A 19,382-nucleotide genomic window follows, 5' to 3' on the forward strand; every position below is an offset into this window, starting at 1 on the left:
ATTCCCGCAGCAAGCGCACCAGCGCCGAAGCCCTGATTGATCCCATATGTCTGGCAGGAGCTGCAGAGGAATTCACTGGAGATGGATCCAGATACCGAGAGTGCCACAGTAATTGGAAACACTTTGTAGAGGAAAACACACACGGACTGGCCAGCGAGTTGAAAGCATCCTTTGAAAACTGCTTGCTCACCTTTTGTGTCTCTTTTTACCCCCTCCGGTGCCCCCACAACCCTCACCAAATAGATGTTTGACTTTCCTGGTGGGGATTTCTGATCAGTGGTGTGTGTGTGTGTGTGTGTGTGTGTGTGTGTGTGTGTAGACTCTCCAGGGCCCCCTCACACCACACCATGTAGGGATTGCATCTACCCCTATGCATCGCATGGGGATGATTTGTCCTGCTGCTTCATCCATGCATTTATTTATTCACTCGTTTGTTCACTCCTTCATTCATTCAACAAATATCTTTGAGCGCCTATTATGTGCCAGGACACCAGGAATATAACGAGGGACAAAAATTGCCATGGATCTTGTCCCCAGGGAACTTACAGGGTAACAAGTGAGGTGACCATTAGCCAGATATTCCACAAACGATATATATAATTATAGCCCTCAATGCTAAGTTCTATGAAGGAGATCTTAGGTAGACAGACTTGACCTTGAAGAGGTCAGGGAAACCTTCTCTAAGAACGTTTGTGTTGGAATCTGAAGAATGAGTAGTGGTCTTTATCCCAAGTCCCTTCTCATGTGTTTGTGTCTGTTTCAAAAGGCAAGACCCATAGAGGTATATTTCCTTGATGTTGAGTGGTACCTGGCACAGAGCTATTGTGAAACACAAGTTGCCACCTGGGTGTCGTTTTTCCAAAGCAAGATCCCAAAAGTAAAAGCACACTTTGCATTAGAGGCAAGGACCTCGGTTAAAATATTCCAGCTAGGAGTCAGGAGTCTTGTGTAGAAAGGCCCCTGCAGTTACTAAACCACCGAAACTAAGTTACTTCCAATCCTTGGCATCAGTTTCTGCATCTATTTCACGATGGAATTCAATGATCTTCAAGTTTCCTCTATCTCTAGTATCAGATGATTTAATTCCATCTATATTTAATGGAATTCCTTCACTGAGTGATATCACAGTGTATTGGTTGAAATGTTAGGGTTCTGGAATCAGTTTGCCTGGGATGAAATCTCAGCTCTGCCACTCACTAATTGTATGACCTTGACATCAGTTTGCTTATCTGTAAAATGGAGTAATAATAATAGTCTGGTAGGGTGACTGTGAGGACTTATTCACAGAAACCTAAAGTTCTTAGGACAGGGCCTAGAATATAATGTGTCTTCTATAAATGCTGATTCTATCATCACCACCTTCAATCATGAACGTTCTTCAAACTCTTATTTTTCTACAGTATTTATTGACCACCTATCATATGCGAGAATGTTAGATCCTGAGGTTTTCAAGTTGACTAAGACTCAGTTCCAATCCTCCAGAAGTTCCAAAGGATATCAGAAGAGAATATACTTTGCAAACATTTACAAAGCAATAAGATGACTGTAGGAATGGAGAAGGGGGAGCAAGAAGGAGAAAGGTCTAAATCCTCCTGGGGAATGAGCAAGACCTTGTTTGAGCTGAGACTTTAAAAAAAAGAGAAAGTTTTTCCAAATTTTATCTACTCTGTGTTATTTCAAACACATCATTAAGAGCTGACATTTCAGGACTTGAATGTGCCAGGCACCATGGCAACTACAATGTGTACTAGCTCATGTGTACTCCACAAAACTCCAGGGAGGTAGACAATTGCTCTAGGACTCTCTGGTTGCAAGCAATAGGCACCCAACTTCTCCTCATTTAAACAAAAGGGGATTTCTTGGCTCACATAACTAAACTGGGGAAAGGGCAGGGGTGGAGCTGGTCTCAAAAAGTCTTGGAAAGGAAATCAAGAACTACCTAGATCTTCCATTTTTCTCTCCCTTATGCTTCTCTTTGCATGTTAGATTTGGTCTCTACTTTCAGATTTATGATCCAAGAAGGAAAGACTCTTCCCCTTAAGTTTAAAAAGTTATCAAAACAACACCCACCATGACCTTAAAGAAGGACTCCACTAGAGCAGGCATGGGTTATATGCCCATCCCTTAGCCCACTCTGTGATTGAGGGGATGGGCCATCATAATTGTCCTAAGTGAGCTCATATGCTCACTGTGGCAGAGACTCCTAGTCACCTACCTACCATATCTGGTCTCACCTCCTTCAAGTTCCTGGAAAATCAAGCTCCTGAGTATATGGTGTTGAAATAAAGACTACATATCCCAGCTACCCTTGCAGCTAGATGTGGCCATATGACTAGGTTCTGGGTTTTGTGTGGCAGTTTCCAAAAGATCTCTTTAAAAGATAGCTGCTATCTTTTATCTGTTGTCTCTTCCTTTCACCCCCTAATCCATCTTTCTACCTGGAACATGATTATGGCAGCAGAACTCTAGTAGCCATCTTGGACCGTGAGAATAAGGTCGCATTCTAGCAATGGATGAGTAACAAGCTGGAAGGAGCCTGACTTCCTGCAGACTTGGTGGAGCAGAACCACCATACTCATCTCAGATTTCCCATCTACCCACTTTGATATTGACTTTTCTGTCACATTCAGCTAAACTTGATCCTGACTAATAAACCCAAACCTGTAGCCAGAGGCTATCTTTCAATACATGCTTTGCTTTACCTGAGTGCTGTGACAGAAAAAAGAAGAACATAAGGAATTGTTCAAGGGCTCCTAAAGTTGTCCCCAAAGGTGACACACATCACTTCTGCTCCATTTCATTGGCCAAAGAAAGTTATATGGCCATCTCTAATTCCAAAGGGAATAGGGAAATACACTCCTACCATATTCCCAGGAAGCAGAAAGCTAGAAATATTTGATGAATAGAACAAATAATTATCAAATGGAGTCACATGACAATGAGAAGACAGTTGAGTTCACAATGCAAAGTGCGGGGAGGGGGATAAAAAAAGCAAAGGAATGATAAAAGCCTGGAAAGCTTAGCCTACCCTAAAATTTAGGAGGTTCCTACAGGACAGAGTTATAAATCAGTTTCTGCAAGGGCTTTCTAACCTTTAGTTTGGGACAGTAAATTCACCTGATGCCTACTATATTTACATATAACCATGGTAAATTATGTAACAGCGCCCAATTCTACCAGGGGTTTTAATTAAGCACCCGTGGGGATTAGGTTATAGTCTTCTACCTTTTTCATCCCAGCCCATCTTGGAATCCTTGTCTTTCTTTGCATTAAAAAACACTGGATTAAATCAAAATATAGTTATTAAAATATTTTTAAAAACTAAATGTGTCATAGGGGCGCCTGGGTTGGTCAGTCAGTTAAGTGTCTGACTCTTGATTTCAGCTCAGGTTGTGATCTCAGGGTCATGAGATCAGCCCCATGTGGGGCTCTGTGCTGGGCGTGGACTCTGCTTATGATCCTCTCCCTCTCTCTCTGCCCCTCCCCCACCCCTGCTCATACACACGTGCACTCTCTCTCAAAAAAGAAAAAGAAAAACAACAAAACCTAAATACGTCATATAGTAATACACATACTTCTTCATGATCACATTAGATAAAACCGTCTATCAACTGTTCCAGTAAATGCCTTATTTTCAAAGCAGTGATGAAGGCTTTTTGAGGTATTTGGCATGGGCCTAGGCACATTTAAAGCTCCCTGGATAATTCCGACACATGCCCTCAGGGTGAGCGCATAAGCCAATATGTCATCATGTACTTGCAATGGGCTAACAGTCAGGACTACGTTCATCATCCTCACGGTAAGACAGTGGGGACATAGAGAACATTATTAAGACTGCAGCACCAATCTCGGCACTACGCTGCAGAGCCATCTAGTGTACTATACTCTCTAGTCTAAAGCAGTGGTTCTTAATGGGGGTTGACTTTGCCGGGAACATTGGGCAAAATTTGGAAATATTCGGGGGGAGAGCAGTGTTACTAGTTATCTAGTGTACAGGCCAGAAATGCAACCAAACATCCTAGAATTCACCGGAGAGCCCCCACAACAAAGAATCATTCAGACCAACATGTCCATAGCACCAAGGCTTAGAAACCCTGGCTTAACCCACAATAAATGACAGACACAGAAAATGATAAACTTTCACGATACCCAAAAACTAAGACTGAGAAGCAACCAAAAGGCACTGAAGTGGAAACTAGAGCTAAACTGAGCGGGAAAAATTACCCTGGCTTCATTCCATGAAATAAAGACTTCCATGAAAAAAAAAAATGTGTTGATATAGTCAGGGGGATGCATTATATTTTTCTCACCACCTGTGTGCTGACTCAAGAGTACCACAGTTTGACCAACCAAAGACTGAATTTCCATTCCTGTCTATCTACTGAGACCTGTGCTAGTGGACACCCACCCTCCACCCCACCCTACAGGGCAACCATCTTTCCATGTTGAAGCAGGTGCTGTAAAAAGATAGGACACGTGTATTTGGGGAAACACGGCGGCGGACCAAGGAAGAGAGCGGAGTCATGCTGGCAAAGATCCTTCTGAGACATCAGGAATTAAGTCAGGTAAGTGGAAGTAGAGCAGGAAATTTTTTTGGATTCCATGTATGCTGGGAATGGTGTCATGTTTTAAAATCTGTAACAGTGTTAGCTAATCACAGGACAGGCAGTAATGACAGGAGGAAGATGCCCCCTTGTGACTGCATTCTATAAGAGTATCTTTTTGTTGTAAGTTTAACAAAGATAAGATAGTCTCCCACATACAGAGGTTGGAAAAGTAAACCACCCTGTATGTTTCTTTAAGTAGAATTACCTGAAGATGGAGTTTAGGATAGAAAAGCCCTAGCAGTAGACATTGCAAACAATTAAAAAGCCGTATGTGTAAGTAAATGTTGCAAATCTAGTTACAATACTATATACAGATTGAAAAAAATTTAAATGCACATTTTTTATGTGTTTTATCTCATTTAATCCTGCCATAAATCCTGCAATAAATATCATGGTCACTCCATTTTTGTAGGTGAAGTAATAGAGCTTATAAAGGTGCCCTCACAGAATCTAGAAATATAAATGGTTTATTGCATTACCTTTTGATACATGACATGTTCAACGTGCTGTGCTTTGGCAGCAGCGCAATCTTGCAGTGAGGTGGCACATTAAGGTATCATTTGTGTCAATCTCTGCATTCCTATCTATGATTTCTGCCCTCAGATAAGTTAGTATATGATTTCCACAGGATAAACCTGAGCCTTTAACAAGCACCAGAGGAAGGAATCAAAGGAGTTCTGATCTGGTAGTCACCTCCACACAACCCCATCAGCCAACCCAGTTCTGGAAATTATCCAACGAGTCCCTTGGGGTGGTGTGCCAGCCTGCTGGAACCGCTCCAGGCACCCCGCCCCAAGTCTGTCATGTGCGGGCACTAACAGGTCATTTGACATGATGAAATTCATCTCTTCAGACATGTAGCTTCAAAGAAAATGGCCCCAAGACATGAGCTTTGCACAGGTCACATCACACCATCACCCTTGCCTTGTGTTTGGGTGGCTGAAGTCCAGTGGAAGTTGTCTCCTGACCCAACACAGTATCTACTATTTGTTGGCCTCCTTGGTCAAATGTAAAGTAGCGTGGTCTCAAAACAACCTTGGGAAAAGCAGGTGTTTTTTATCCAGGAGACCCGAGCACCAGGAGCACATTTCCAAACAACAATTGGGGTTATCCTTGGCTAAACTTTGCAGGGTTTGCATCTTGAACTGGCGAAAGGCACATGTATTGAGAATTTTACACGTGGTACTGTCAGGCACCCCAAGCTTCTAGAATGCTCTGTAGGCTGACTTTTTTCAGGCTGGCCATTATGATCACAGTGACCATTTCCTTTACTTCTTCCCGAAATGGTCATCCACAAAGGAGTGTGCCCCACACATTGCCTGTATCCTTGAATTTGTGAACCAGCTTTCCAAAGGTGCATGGGAGATACTATTTCTTCCAGAAGGACATGCATGGAAGGACTCTTTAGATCCACTGATAGGACCAGCCCTTGTGTCCACTCAAAAGTAGCAGCTTAATGTGTTCATCTTTCATCATCTTCAATCTGTAAAAAATAAAGGAGTACCATCTGTGTTTCCAGATATTACATCCAAGGTCAAGGCTTCAACCAAACTCTGTGATTTCCAGCATAATTCTAGAGGTTGCTCTGCTGATAACAAATAATAATGACGGTGAAAGTCTTAAAAAGGCATGTTCTTTTTTATCTCTTTTCCTTCTCCTACCAGTGAGTGAAATACAAAAGGATCAGTAAAGATAACTAATTTCCTATTGACAAAGTATACCACCACCACTCTCATTTGGAGGCAGCTCTAACTATGGTTACTTTATAAATTTTATTTTATTTTTTTTGTTTGTTTGTTTTAAGATTTTATTTATTTATTTGACAGAGAGAGAGAGAGATAGTGACAGCAGGAACACAAGCAGGGGGAGTGGGAGAGGGAGAAGCAGGCTTCCCGCTGAGCAGGGAGCCTGATGCGGGGCTTGATCCCAGGACCCTGGGATCATGACCTGAGCCGAAGGCAGACGCTTAACGACTGAGCCACCCAGGCGCCCCTATAAATTTTATTTTTTAAGATTATCATACAGTAAAATTGACTTCGTGTGTGTAGTTTCATGGATTCAGACACCTATAACAGATTCATGTAACTACAACCACAATCAGTATACCGCATGGGTCCATTCACTCCTAAAAACTCCCCCTGTAGTTATGCCCTCTCCTCACTCCTAACCCCCAGGCAACCCACTTATCTGTTCTACAATACTATGGTTTTGTCTTTTTAAGGATCATATAAATGAATCATACAGTATGTATTTTTTTGGAGACTGTTTTTTTGTTTTTTGTTTTTTTACTTAGCATAATAACTTTGAGATTCTTCTGAGTTTGTGTACAGGTTTTTGTGTAAACTTAAGATTTCATTTATTTAGGCTAAATACCCAAGGATGGGATTACTAGATCATATGGCAAAAGTATACTTAATGTTATAAGAAATTGCCCAAATGTTTTCAGAGTAGTACATGTACCATTTCTCATTCACGATAAAAATAGAAATGTGTGAGAGTTCTAGCGGCTACGCATCCCATCCAACATTTGGTATTGTGTGTGTTGGAGGGGGGGGTCTGTATTTTATATATATCACCATTCAAATATGTATGTAGTGGTATCTCATCATGGTTTTAATTTGCATTTCCAAATGGTTAGTGATGTTGAACATCTTACTCTTTCTTCATTCCTGAAATTGTGAGTTTCCTGCTGTCTGAAGAACTGTTACAAATTTTTGTAGAGCAGATCTACTGGTACAAATCCTCTCAGTTGTCTTTCATCTGAAAATGTGTTTATTTCACCCTAATTCCTAAAGGAAATTTTGCTGAAGATGTATATTATATCTACAGATACAGATACAGATTATATAAAGACCTATAAATATATGTAGGTAGATCAATAGATATAGATATACTTACATGTATAATTATAAAATTATGTGTAATTGTAGATTGATAGTCCTCCCCCTTTCTCTATTGCCTTGAGTCTACTATTGGGCCCAATTAGTGTATTTTCTATTTGCTGGAATAATCTATTTTTCCATTTGTTTCAAGAGTGTTTATAGTTGTTGTGACATTTGTATGATATCTTCTTTAAAGTCTTTGTGATGTAATTCCAATTATATAATCATAATATCTACCATCTTTTCCAATGCAAGTTGTGATTTCTTTTTTTATATGGTAATTTTTAATTGTATCCTGGATATTTTAAATGTTATGCGATTCTGGATCTTGTTTAAATCCCTTAGGAAGTGTTGATGTTTTCATTTTAGTTGGCAGTTAACCTGAGAAGTTTCAGGTCACAAGATCCAACGAGCCTTTTATGGGTGTTAGTTCCAATGTTAGTTCAGATTTCAAAGTTTTTGCAATGCTATTAGGCCTTCTCCTATGTGTGAGCTCCCCAGTGGGCAATCTGGAACCTGGGTGGCATTCCGTTACTAATCAAGATCAAATCCATGCATGAGCAGCCAAGAAGATCCCAAGCCCTTTGCTTTCCATGACCTCCCCATTATATTCCTAATTTCTGGGGCTCCCCCTTTTCAATCCTCTACCCAAAAAGCTGATAATTTAGTTACCCTGCTCTCCTGCACACTCCTGGGACACGATTGCATTTGGGCCAAATGGCAGGACAGAAAGGTTTCCCCACATCTTCCTGGATTTACAACTCTGTTGGTTAGAGAGGAATGTTCTTCCTCCAAGATTTGGCTCCTGCAAATTCTGGTTGCATGGCAGCCTCTGCAATTATGCAGCTGTTAGGAGATTGCCTGAGGTTTGGGAAGTATGAAAGCAGAGAGAGGAAAAACAAACACGCTATGTCTCTGCATCAATGTCTGCCTACTTCGGGTTTCAGACTGTTGCATTCAACCCTGGGGAATCCTGGAGGGGAAGAAAATGGTAAACTCATTGCTCGCATTTTGAATCCCGATCTTCTTCCCCAAGTCCCTTGCTACTATTAATTTTCTGAGTCCTCAAAGAGTGGCTCCATGCCTCCTGTATAGATTTTATAGCTGTATTCAGGGGAAGAGACAGGGTGGAGTAAACTTATTCCATCTTGCACAGAATTGGAATCATTACTTTATATTTTGAATAACAACTTTATTTTCCTCCATTACTCTTCCAAGGTTATTTGTTCATTTAAAGTTTTATATATTTTCTTAAGAAAGTTTTAGTAATTAACATTTTCTTAGGAAATTGTCCTTAATTTAAATGTAAATTTAAAAATTTATTAACAGAGATTTAAGTAGCATGCATTTCCAATTATGGTATTTTCTTCTACATGTATGGTGTCATTTAGTTTCTTTCCAATATTATATATGGCTCATTTTACTTTTTTTCTCTTGATTACTTGCATGAACATTTTATCTATTGTGCTTTTTAGAGACCCAACACTTGGACTTTTTGTTTTCTGATACATTAACGTATGCTTTTACCCTGAACAATTTCTTTTGTAGTTCCTTGACTTGAATCCTTTGTTCATTTATTTTTATTTATTCTGCTTTTTAAACAGAGCTCTTAGAAATATCATTTTCCACTGAGTCTAGCTTTAGCTAAATCTTATGTGTAGTGCATGATTATTTTCTAAACACCCTATAATTGGACTTTTATTTCCTCTTTGGCCCAGAAATTATTGAAGTGGGTGATTTATTTTATTTTATTTTTATGTTATTATTTTAACTCCAAGTGTTTGTTTATACATTTTGTTAACCTATTTTAAAATTAATTCCCAGGTTTACTTCATTGAGGCCATAGAACAGGTCTGTTCTTATTGAAATCTTCTATGATCTAATATATGTCATTAGGTTTTGAAACATTTTTAGTTCTAAGATATAAATTCTTCTCTTATAAATCAGTTCTACTATACACATTATCTAAGTGCTCTATATCCTTGTTCACTTTAATCTATCCCATCTGTTCAAGACTGAAAGTGTGTTAAACTCTGGTATAGTCATTTTTTGACAATTTATACTTACATTTTTAGCTTTGCTTTACATTTTTGTGATATATTAAGTTTTATGCATAAATGTTCAGAACAGTGAATAAAGAAACACTCATTAACAAGGTAACTTCAAACTTTAGCAACATAAAATTAGCCTTTACTCATTTAGCATATTTTCTTTGAACTTTACTATGTCTGGATGGCTCCTCAGCTTTATTATAATTATTACTATTATTATATTATTATTATCAATATCACTATTTTCAGTTTGCTTGCTATTTTCTTACTTAGTCTTTTTTATCCCCTCTTTTAGGCTGTCTCTATTCAATATGCCTTAGGAGGATATTAGATTTCTGATGGACTTAAGAGATAAATATAAGTTAAATCATAAATAAGACAGAAGAATATACAGATGAACATTTATAAGATTTCAGAGCAGGAAAGAATGTTTTAAACATGCAAACAAAAGACAAAACCACGAAGAGAAACGTTAATTAATTTGATCACATAGCAATTAACACTTTTATTCATCATAAAATATCATTAAACAAATTAGAAGGAAAAAGACAGATTGGAAAATGGCAGAAGAAATCTTGTTATCCTTATATGTAAAGCACCCTTGTAAGTCTACATTAGCAAGACAACTGAAAATATGGACAAAGGAAAATGGAAAAGCAATTCACAAAAGAATAAATACAGATGGACACCAAGCATATGAAAAACCATTCAAACACATTTTTAATTGTGGAACTTGGCATTATAATAAAAACAAGAAACTTTTTTCTTTGCATTTAACGTTGGCAAGAATTACTGAATATATATTCAGCCCTAGACTGGCTAAGGCTGAGTAGCAGACACAAAGCACATGTGTTTCTATTCTTCCATCCCTCATCGAAGTGAAACATCACTAATTTATCTTAGCATTCTTTGCTGCTGGGCCCACATGTGGTCTTACAGTCCTTCTCATAAAGGAGTGCCAGGTCACCACTACTAATTAATCGATGCTGGTACTCCAGATGGAATCTATCTGCCATTCCTAAAGTTTGATGAAAGTGGGGCTGTTGTACATGCTTAGCCTTGCCAGCCTGATTCAATAATATGATTTTTTTAAAAATTACAATAATCATATTCTTTAACAAGGCATCCTCTCAAAGAAGATAATCAGAAATGAGCACACATTTATGTGCAAGGCTGGGATTTATGCTACTAATTACAAAAGTGACATGTTGGGAATATTGGCAATAATCTTAAAATAATACGAGAATGGTTAGATAAAGCATATTTGATGCATACAAAGAAAATTTACAATTATTATGTTTATGTTTTCAAAAAAGTTTAATGCTCTAAAAATGCTCAATACATCCCGCTAAATTGTGAGGTAGGGAGGCAAGAAACACATTTGTGTAATGTGAATGAAAAAAAATATACATAGAAAAAAACGATGCAAGGAAACATATAAAAATAAAATAATGTTTATCTTAAGGTAGAGCAATTGTTAATGGATGGTTATTTCATTCGTTATACTTTAAGTTACAGAATATATCTTTGTATCCATATCCAGATAGTGTTGGGAGGAAGTCATATAGAGGATGTGACTGCTGGTTGACCTTGAGCAGGACCCAGCAACTGGAGGCTGCCTACCATCTCCCCTGTCCTTGGAATGTATCTTCTGCCCACCATTCCCCCAGTGGGAAGCATTTTCAAGGAAGCAGCCTTGAGAGAGCAATGTGTTGTTGAGACCATCTGGATGGAATATGTCACTAAACACAGTTAAGGCCTCTAAATAAACTTTTTTTTTAAAATATATTATTTATTTATTTATTTGAGAGAGAGAGAGAAACAGCATGAGAGGGGATAGGGTCAGAGGGAGAAGCAGGCTCCCCGCTGAGCCGGGAGCCCGATGTGGGACCCGATCCCAGGACTCCAGGATCATGACCTGAGTCGAAGGCAGTCGCTTAACCAACTGAGCCACCCACGCGCCCCCTAAATAAACTCTTAACATTCTGGTGGGTGGGCGTGGAGGTCTACTGATCTTTTAGCCAACAAGTCTTGTATATAAATTCTCTCGCTTTATTAAACCTGCCATCTATCAATCTGGAGTGGTCTACCTCTTTCTTCAATCTCTCTCTGCCCTCCATGCAGAGGCGCAAGTTTCAGATTACTCCTAGGAAACTTTCAAGTTTGAGAACCAAGAATATAGATACTATGAAATATATATCAGTGGTATCCTATGGTTAAGGAATTTAATATTATAAACCTCCCAAAATGTCTATGTCTAATATAAAAATGTTTTTTCAAATTCTGGCTTTAAGTACATAGTGGTTTCTGACGATCAATTGTGTATAAACCACTCTAAAACTTAATAACTTAGAACAATTATTATTATCTTTTATGATTCTGTCAGTTAATTGGGATCATTTGGTTCTGATGAATTCCAATTTCACAGAGGCTGTGGCTGGAGTTACCTAGAGACTCAACCGACCAAGACATCCAAGATGGCTTCTTCACTCACATGTTTGAAACTCAGTGCATCTTCATGTAGTTCTCTCTCCAAAAGAAAAGCCCAGACTTTTGACATGTTGGCTCACAGCTTCAGTAGGCAGGAAGCAGAACCACTGGGTCCATTAAAAGTGATGACTGGAGATGGCATAGCATCATTTCCGCCATACTTGAGTGGTCAAGCCTATCTAAATTCAAGGGGGTGGAGAAATAGACTCTACCTCTTGATTGGGAAGCAGTGAGATCACACTGTAGAAAATCATGAGGAATGAAAATTATTATCATGGACCTCTTTGGAAAATACACTCTGTCACTCAGTATTAGAAGCAAATCTGTCACTTTTAAGGATCTCTTACCTATTTTTCAACTTGCCAGCCTCATGGCTAAGGATTCTAATCCTTCAAAGAGCTTTAATGTACTCAATGGGTCTTAAGCTGATGTAAAGTCTACAAAAATAGAAACTTCTCTCTTATTTCACTACTTGATAAAGGACCAATTTGCAGTAGCTTAATTTATCCCTTATGGAATGTGATTTGATCTCAGACTTACAATGTTTGCAAACTTGAACAGTTTAAAATGAAATAACATACTCCACTAACTTCTGTTCATCCTGTTAATCTGTGCCTTGTTTTCCTCTAGCCAGATGTTTCTTATACTTCATTTGCCTAACAATATTCAGACTAGGAAACGATTCTAGCATTAAAATGATGCACCAAACATACCCACATTTATTTTCCATATCCTTGGCTCTTTCTAGATCTGTCTTGCATTTTTCAACATCCTTAATTTCTATTGAACCCAGATGGAATCTATGTTTGCCAGGAAAGAAAGTAAACCAAACATGCGCCAGTATTTTATATTCTTCCATGCTATATGGAAAAGGTCTGAAGATATAATATGCTCTTTAAAATCATGCACACCAGGCATTTAGTTGAAGAAAGTGTGGTAGGCAACTTCTGAAATGGCCCCTAATGACCCCTGCCTCCTGATATCCCTGCCTTTTGTAATTCTTTTCCTTTGGATGTGGGTTGGACTTAATGACTTACTTCCAACAAATAAAATATGGCAAAAGTATTGGGATGTCATTGTCAAGATTAGGTTTCAAAAGACTCTGTTTTTCATTTTGTTCACTCTCCTTCACTCTCTCCCTCTCTTGCTCTGAGGAAAGCCAGCTGCCATGTCATGAGATGCCCTATGGAGAGGTCCACATGGCAAGGAACTCATGTCTCTGGCCAACAGCCAACAAGGACCCGCAGCCTGTCAACAGTTATGAAGCATGTCAACAGCTGTATCTTCTGAAGCAGACCCTTCTCCTGTCAAGCCTTAAGATAACTGCAGCCCTGGGCAGCATCATGACCGCAACCTTGCAAGATGCTCCGAGTCAAAAAACCCAGCCTAGCAACACCTAAAATCCTGAACTACAGGAAATGTCAGATACTAAATGTTTGTCATGTAAAGCCACCAAATCTTAGGGCAATTTGCCATGGCAGCAGCAATTTGAGTACCTAAAATTTATAGAGAAAGCTCATGTCTTTGGCTCTAAGAACAAAGACAATAGCCCCTGTGGTCCAAAGCGTATGGAGGGAATCAGCATTATTTTTTTTTTCTCTCTTTTCTCTTGCTACTTCATTCTGAGGGCAGTCCTGATAGCACAGTCTACACACAGGGTGGGGGGATAAAACTCCAAAAGAAATTCTGGCTTTCTAGCCAGAGAGCCAGGAAAAGGTACTACAAGAGACAGAAAGTATCAGGGAAATTCCAGGGAGTAGACAGCTAGAGGAAGATTCCCTAATTCTATGTATGAACTGATACAAGTTCTCATTCATGAGCTACAAGTGAGTGAACAGACACAAAGAAGAACGGCTTTGAGAACTGAGCTACAATATAAACCACTACCCACAGCTCTGACTAACATCTCTACAGTTCATGTATGCAGCAGACCCAAGCAACACAGAAAAGTCTTCGAAAATTAAACTCATACCAGAATCACCACCCACAGAAATAGGGACAGAACTTGTGGTCTAAAATCTAACTGGATTGATTGTTTGCTAAAATAAAATAAAAATGATTGGCATCTCCAAAGAATTTTAAAAGGACCCAGAATCTCACAATATAATATCCAAAATATCCAGGATATAACCAAAATTACTTCAAAGAAAAAGAAAAATCTGATCACTTTTCAAGGGAGAAGACAATCAACAAATTCAAACTCCAAGATGGCCTAGATATTTGTTATCAGACAAAGATGTTAAAGCAGTTATTATACTCATGCTCCCTATTATACCCATGGTAAAAGTGAATATTCTTCAAACTGTTTTTTTTCCCTTTTTTTCTTAATTTTTACTATTGCATGTAGAGATAACACTTCACCTACATAGAGGCATTTCTTCCATAGAGCCTTTGTGTTCAAACTGGTTTTTTCCTCTTTTTTCTTTTTTTCTTAAGTTTTACTATTGCATGCAGAGATAACATTTCACCTACATAGAGGCATTTCTTCCAAAGAGCCTTTGTGTTCAAACTGGTTTTTTTTTTCTTTTTTCCTTTTTTTTTTTTTCCCTTAAGTTTTACTATTGCATGCAGAGATAACACTTCACCTACACAGAGGCATTTCTTCCATAGAGCTTTTGTGTTCAAACTGTTTTTTCCCCTTTTTTCTTTTTTTTCTTAAGTTTTACTGTTGCATGCAGAGATAACATTCCACCTACAAAGAGGCATTTCTTCCATAAAAAGGTGAATATTCTTAAAATGCATAGAAAAGTAGAATTTTTGAGCAGAGAAACTGTAAAAATGAACCAGATAGAAATTTAAAAACTAAAAAATACATTATCTGAAATTCAAAAAAAATTACTGAATGGTTCCAATGGCAGAAGGGGATACAGAGGAAATATTTAGTGAACTTGAAAAGAGATAGATAAAAATGATCCAATCTGAAGGGCAGTCAAAAAAAAAGATTTGAAAAAAAAAAAAAAAGAAAGAACAAAGTCACAGTTACCTGTGGGACAATATCTAAGTTCTAATATTCATGTCACTGGAGTCTCAGAAAGAGAGAAGAAATTGATTGATGCAAAAATATATATATTTAAAGAAATTATAGATAGACACTTCTTAAATTTTGTGAAAGACATAAATTTACAGATTCAAGAAGTTCTGAGAAACCTATATAGGATAAACCAAAAAAAAAAAAAAAACAAAACCCCATGCTTAATCAGACATATCATAATCAAACTACCAAAATACAAAAAATATATATATATTATTATCATATAATATAATATAAAACACACAAAGAAACAATTTGAATGACTGTGGATTTCTCAACAAAAACCATGGAGGCCAAAGACGATGAAATAACGACTTCCAAGTGCTAAAAAAAAGGAACTGTCAACCCCAAATTCTATATCCAATAAAAATGTTCTTCAGGAATGATGGCAAATAAAGACATTTTCAGGTGAGGGGAAACTAGAAGAACTAGGAACTAGCAGACCTGTTCTAAAGGAAATATTAAAGGAAGCTCTTAAAGATGAAGAAAATGATACCAGAGGGAAACATGGAACTATAGAAATAAAGAGTGACAGAAATGATAAATATAGGGGCGCCTGGGTGGCTCAGTTGGTTAAGCGACTGCCTTCGGCTCAGGTCATGATCCTGGAGTCCCGGGATCGAGTCCCGCATCGGGCTCCCTGCTTGACAGGGAGTCTGCTTCTCCCTCCGACCCTCCTCCCTCTCATGCTCTCTGTCTCTCATTCTCTCTCTCTCTCTCAAATAAATAAATAAAATCTTTAAAAAAAAAAAAAAAAAAAAGAAATGATAAATATAAAGGTAAATATAACAGATTACTTTTCTCCCTTTGAGTCCTTTAAATATAACTGTCAAATGCAAAAAGTATAAAATTGTCTGGTGAGGCTTTCAATGTATGTGAATATATATTAAATCTATAACATAAAGAAAGGAGTATAAAGGGACCTATGTGGATGGAAGGCTTCTACATTTCTACATGTTCCAATTAAAAACAGAGACTGGCAGATTAGATTTTAAAGCAGACTCAGCTATACGTTGACTACAGGAAATCTACTTTATATATAAACATAAATCGATAAAAGTAAAAGGAAGGTAAGAGATATATTATGAAAACACCAATCAAAAGAATACTACAGTAGTGATATTAACATCAGACAGAGTAGACTTTAGAACAGGAAATAACATCAGGATAACAAAAGACATTAAATTAATTATTAAATACTGATAAAGGGGTGAATTCTCCAAGACATAATAATCCTTAATATGTATAACCTCCTAACAACAGGTATCAAACTACATGAAGCAAAAACTGACAGATCTAAAAGAGAAAATAGGCAAATTAACAAATATAGTTGGAGATACCTACAGTCAGTAATCAATAGAAGAATCAAATGGAAAAACCAGCGAGGATAAAGGAGACTTAACACTGATTGCCATTTATAGAACACTTCAACCAACAATAGCAGGATATGCATTATTTTCAAATATTCATAGAATAGTCACCAAGATAGATCTTATTCTAAGCCATTAAAAGTCTTAATCAATTTACAGGAATTGAAATCATACAAACTATGTGCTCAATATAAATGGAATTAAACTAGAAATCAATAACAGAAAGACATCTGGAAATTCGAAGACATTTAGAAATTAACCCATGGGCCAAGAAAAAAAATCTCAAGAGAAATTAGAAAATACTTTTAACTGAAAGAAAATGAAAATGCAACATATCATAATGTATGGGATGTGGCTAAAGCAGTTCTTACAGAGAACTTTGTAAAATTAAATGCTTATATTTAACAAAAAGAAAGTTTCAAGTTGGTTATCTAACCTCACATTATGAAACTAGTGAAGAACAAATTAAACCCAAAATAAGCAGAAGGAAGGAAATAATACATACATTACTATGGGAGTGTAGTCTCCAAATATATTAACAGATATAAATGGACTGGAAAATAGAAAAATCACAGAGAAAATCAATCAAACCAAAAAGTAGATCTCTAATAAAACTCTAGCCAGACAAAATATGGAGGAAAAAATATGCAAATTACCAACATCAAAGGGGAGATAACACTACAGATCCCACAGATACTACAAGGACAGTAAGGGAATACTACAAACAACTCTAAACACATAAATTCAACAACTTAGATGAGATGGACCAATTTCCTGAAAACTATGAACTACCAGAAGTCACTCCAAACCAAATTTTTGGTGACCAGAAGGCATTCATCTCAGAAAACTCTCCAGGCTTTATTCAGGACAATTGCCTACTCCCAGGTGCTATTTCTCTAGCCTCAGGCTGATTTCCCATCTCCACCCTCCAGCTACCAACAAAGTTTAGTTCCAAATTTTGGCCACTGATTCTTTGGTCTCCCTTTTTCCTTATAAACTTCTAATTTCATCCCTTCACCATCTCCCCCCCCCCCCCGCCCCATGACTATTTTTGTTGAGAGGAGAATTGATATAATCTTCAGAAACTTAGACAACTTAGGCTTCTACAGAAAAATTTTTGAAGAATGTCTGATTAGCTTGAGTCCCTCTTGTTATTATCTGCTGCCAAAACTTCCTCAGCAGCAATGTGTGCACTTGGTATTAGTGCACATTCAGGAAGGATTAAAGCACTTGTCTGCTACTCTGTACATGGCCAAGCCCTCAATCAAGGGCCTTTCATCTAACCACACTACTCCCCAAATCACTAGCATGTAGCTTGTCTCATGAGCTTTATTTCCTGCTTTGAAGAACCAACAGAGTCCTCAGAGGAACTAAGCTCCTTGCTCAAATAATTGTGATAAGATTAGGACACTAAAAGGACATCTGCTATAGCTCTTCCTTATAATTTATACCCCTTAATGCCTGTAGATTCTGGTTTATGGATTGACTTCTAGGGCTCCTCCTCTCTTGTCAACTTCCCAGTTCGTTTGTGTGAGTTTATAATAAGATGGAAAATACATATACCAAAAGCATAGTTCTTATCTCTGAAAAATGATTAAGTCGCTTTTTACCAATTTCTTATAATTTTGGAGTTGTATCCCCAAACTAATACTAATACTGGACAAATATATATTCTCAGGCAGCATTTGCTACTACCTTGACAGGTATGACGAGTTACATTCCTGGCAATATTTTGAGAGAACACAAGAGCAATGGAGTTTGTAATAGATTCACTAATGGAGCCAAAAAGTTACAATGTTTGAATCTCCCAAAAGCCGCCCCCATAATTAATATGAATTTCTTTAAACCACTAGAACTGGGCTTCATTCCTCTCCCACATTCCCTGGGAATTCTGACTGCCATCCAGGATCTTCCCTATGATTTAAGACCAAGACGACATGGTCTTTATGGTGTCTTCCAAATGAGACTTCTCTTAGTTACATGTTGACTACTAGTTTCTCATTGAAGTCATCCCCAACTTTGCAGAAACACCTGAACGCTGGCACCAACACCTCTCTGAGCTGAGCCCTTGCCCTTTTTTTTTGGTAACCAAAATCTGTGGTATGTGCTTCTCTAAGAAAATACAACTCCTGCTCCCTCTTTTCTGTCTTTCAACAGCTAGCAGGCACCGCCTACCATCCCTCTTACACATAATTACTTCTTTATGCTCTACCCCTTACTTAAACAGGTATTTCCCTCTTTTGTTCTCTTGTTTCCCTTTCTAAATCCCTAGGAGTATTAAATTTAGGGCTTGATTTTCACTTGGAAGTGTTTTCCATATTTGTGGCACCAATGCCACCAGAGGATTTACAGCAGGTCAAGTGAAGAAAAACAGAGTGCAGAGTGAATGAAGAATTAAAAAAAAAACTCTTCTGCAACAGATAAATCAAAATGCCAATTATTTTCTGCTAGAATATAGTTCATCAAATAATTCACGGTTATTCTGAGAACTACAGCAGTTTAATTAATCAAAAATGAATTTGTATAGTCACTGTCCTTTAAAACATGGATTTTCAAATTTGAATGCCTGAGGAATTTTAAAAATGCTTTTAAAAAGGTTTAATTTTAGAGAGAGAATGTGCACATAGGGAGGGGGAGGGGCAGAGAGAGAGACTCTCAAGCAGACTGCCCGCTGAGTGAGGAGCCCCATGCAGGGCTTGATCTCACAATCCATGAGATCATGACCTCAGCCTAAACTGAGTCAGACGCTCAACTGACTAAGCTATCCAGGCGCCCCAAATGCCTGAGGAATTTTTTAAAACCCTGGGTCTCAGCCACAAAGACTGATTTAACTCGATGAGTTGCAACCTGGGCATCAAGATTTTTCAAAGTTCCCCAGGTGACCTTATTGTGCAACAGAATGACGTTATCGTGCAGCCAATTTATCATGAGCACAATCAGCAGGAGTTTGA

At 37.9% G+C, this 19,382-nt stretch overlaps 1 long non-coding RNA gene across 1 annotated transcript; it reads left to right on the forward strand.

Annotated features, from left to right (window-relative positions):
* The first annotated feature begins 8,391 nt into the window (after nt 1–8,391).
* Nucleotides 8,392–11,328, forward strand: LOC118534807 (uncharacterized). Its single transcript, XR_004916896.2, has 2 exons — nt 8,392–8,480; nt 11,084–11,328. It is a non-coding gene; the product is annotated as an uncharacterized LOC118534807 (long non-coding RNA).
* The last annotated feature ends 8,054 nt before the right edge of the window (nt 11,329–19,382 follow it).

Source organism: Halichoerus grypus, chromosome 14 (assembly GCF_964656455.1).
Source record: "Halichoerus grypus chromosome 14, mHalGry1.hap1.1, whole genome shotgun sequence".
In the NCBI taxonomy this organism is placed as follows: domain Eukaryota; kingdom Metazoa; phylum Chordata; class Mammalia; order Carnivora; family Phocidae; genus Halichoerus; species Halichoerus grypus.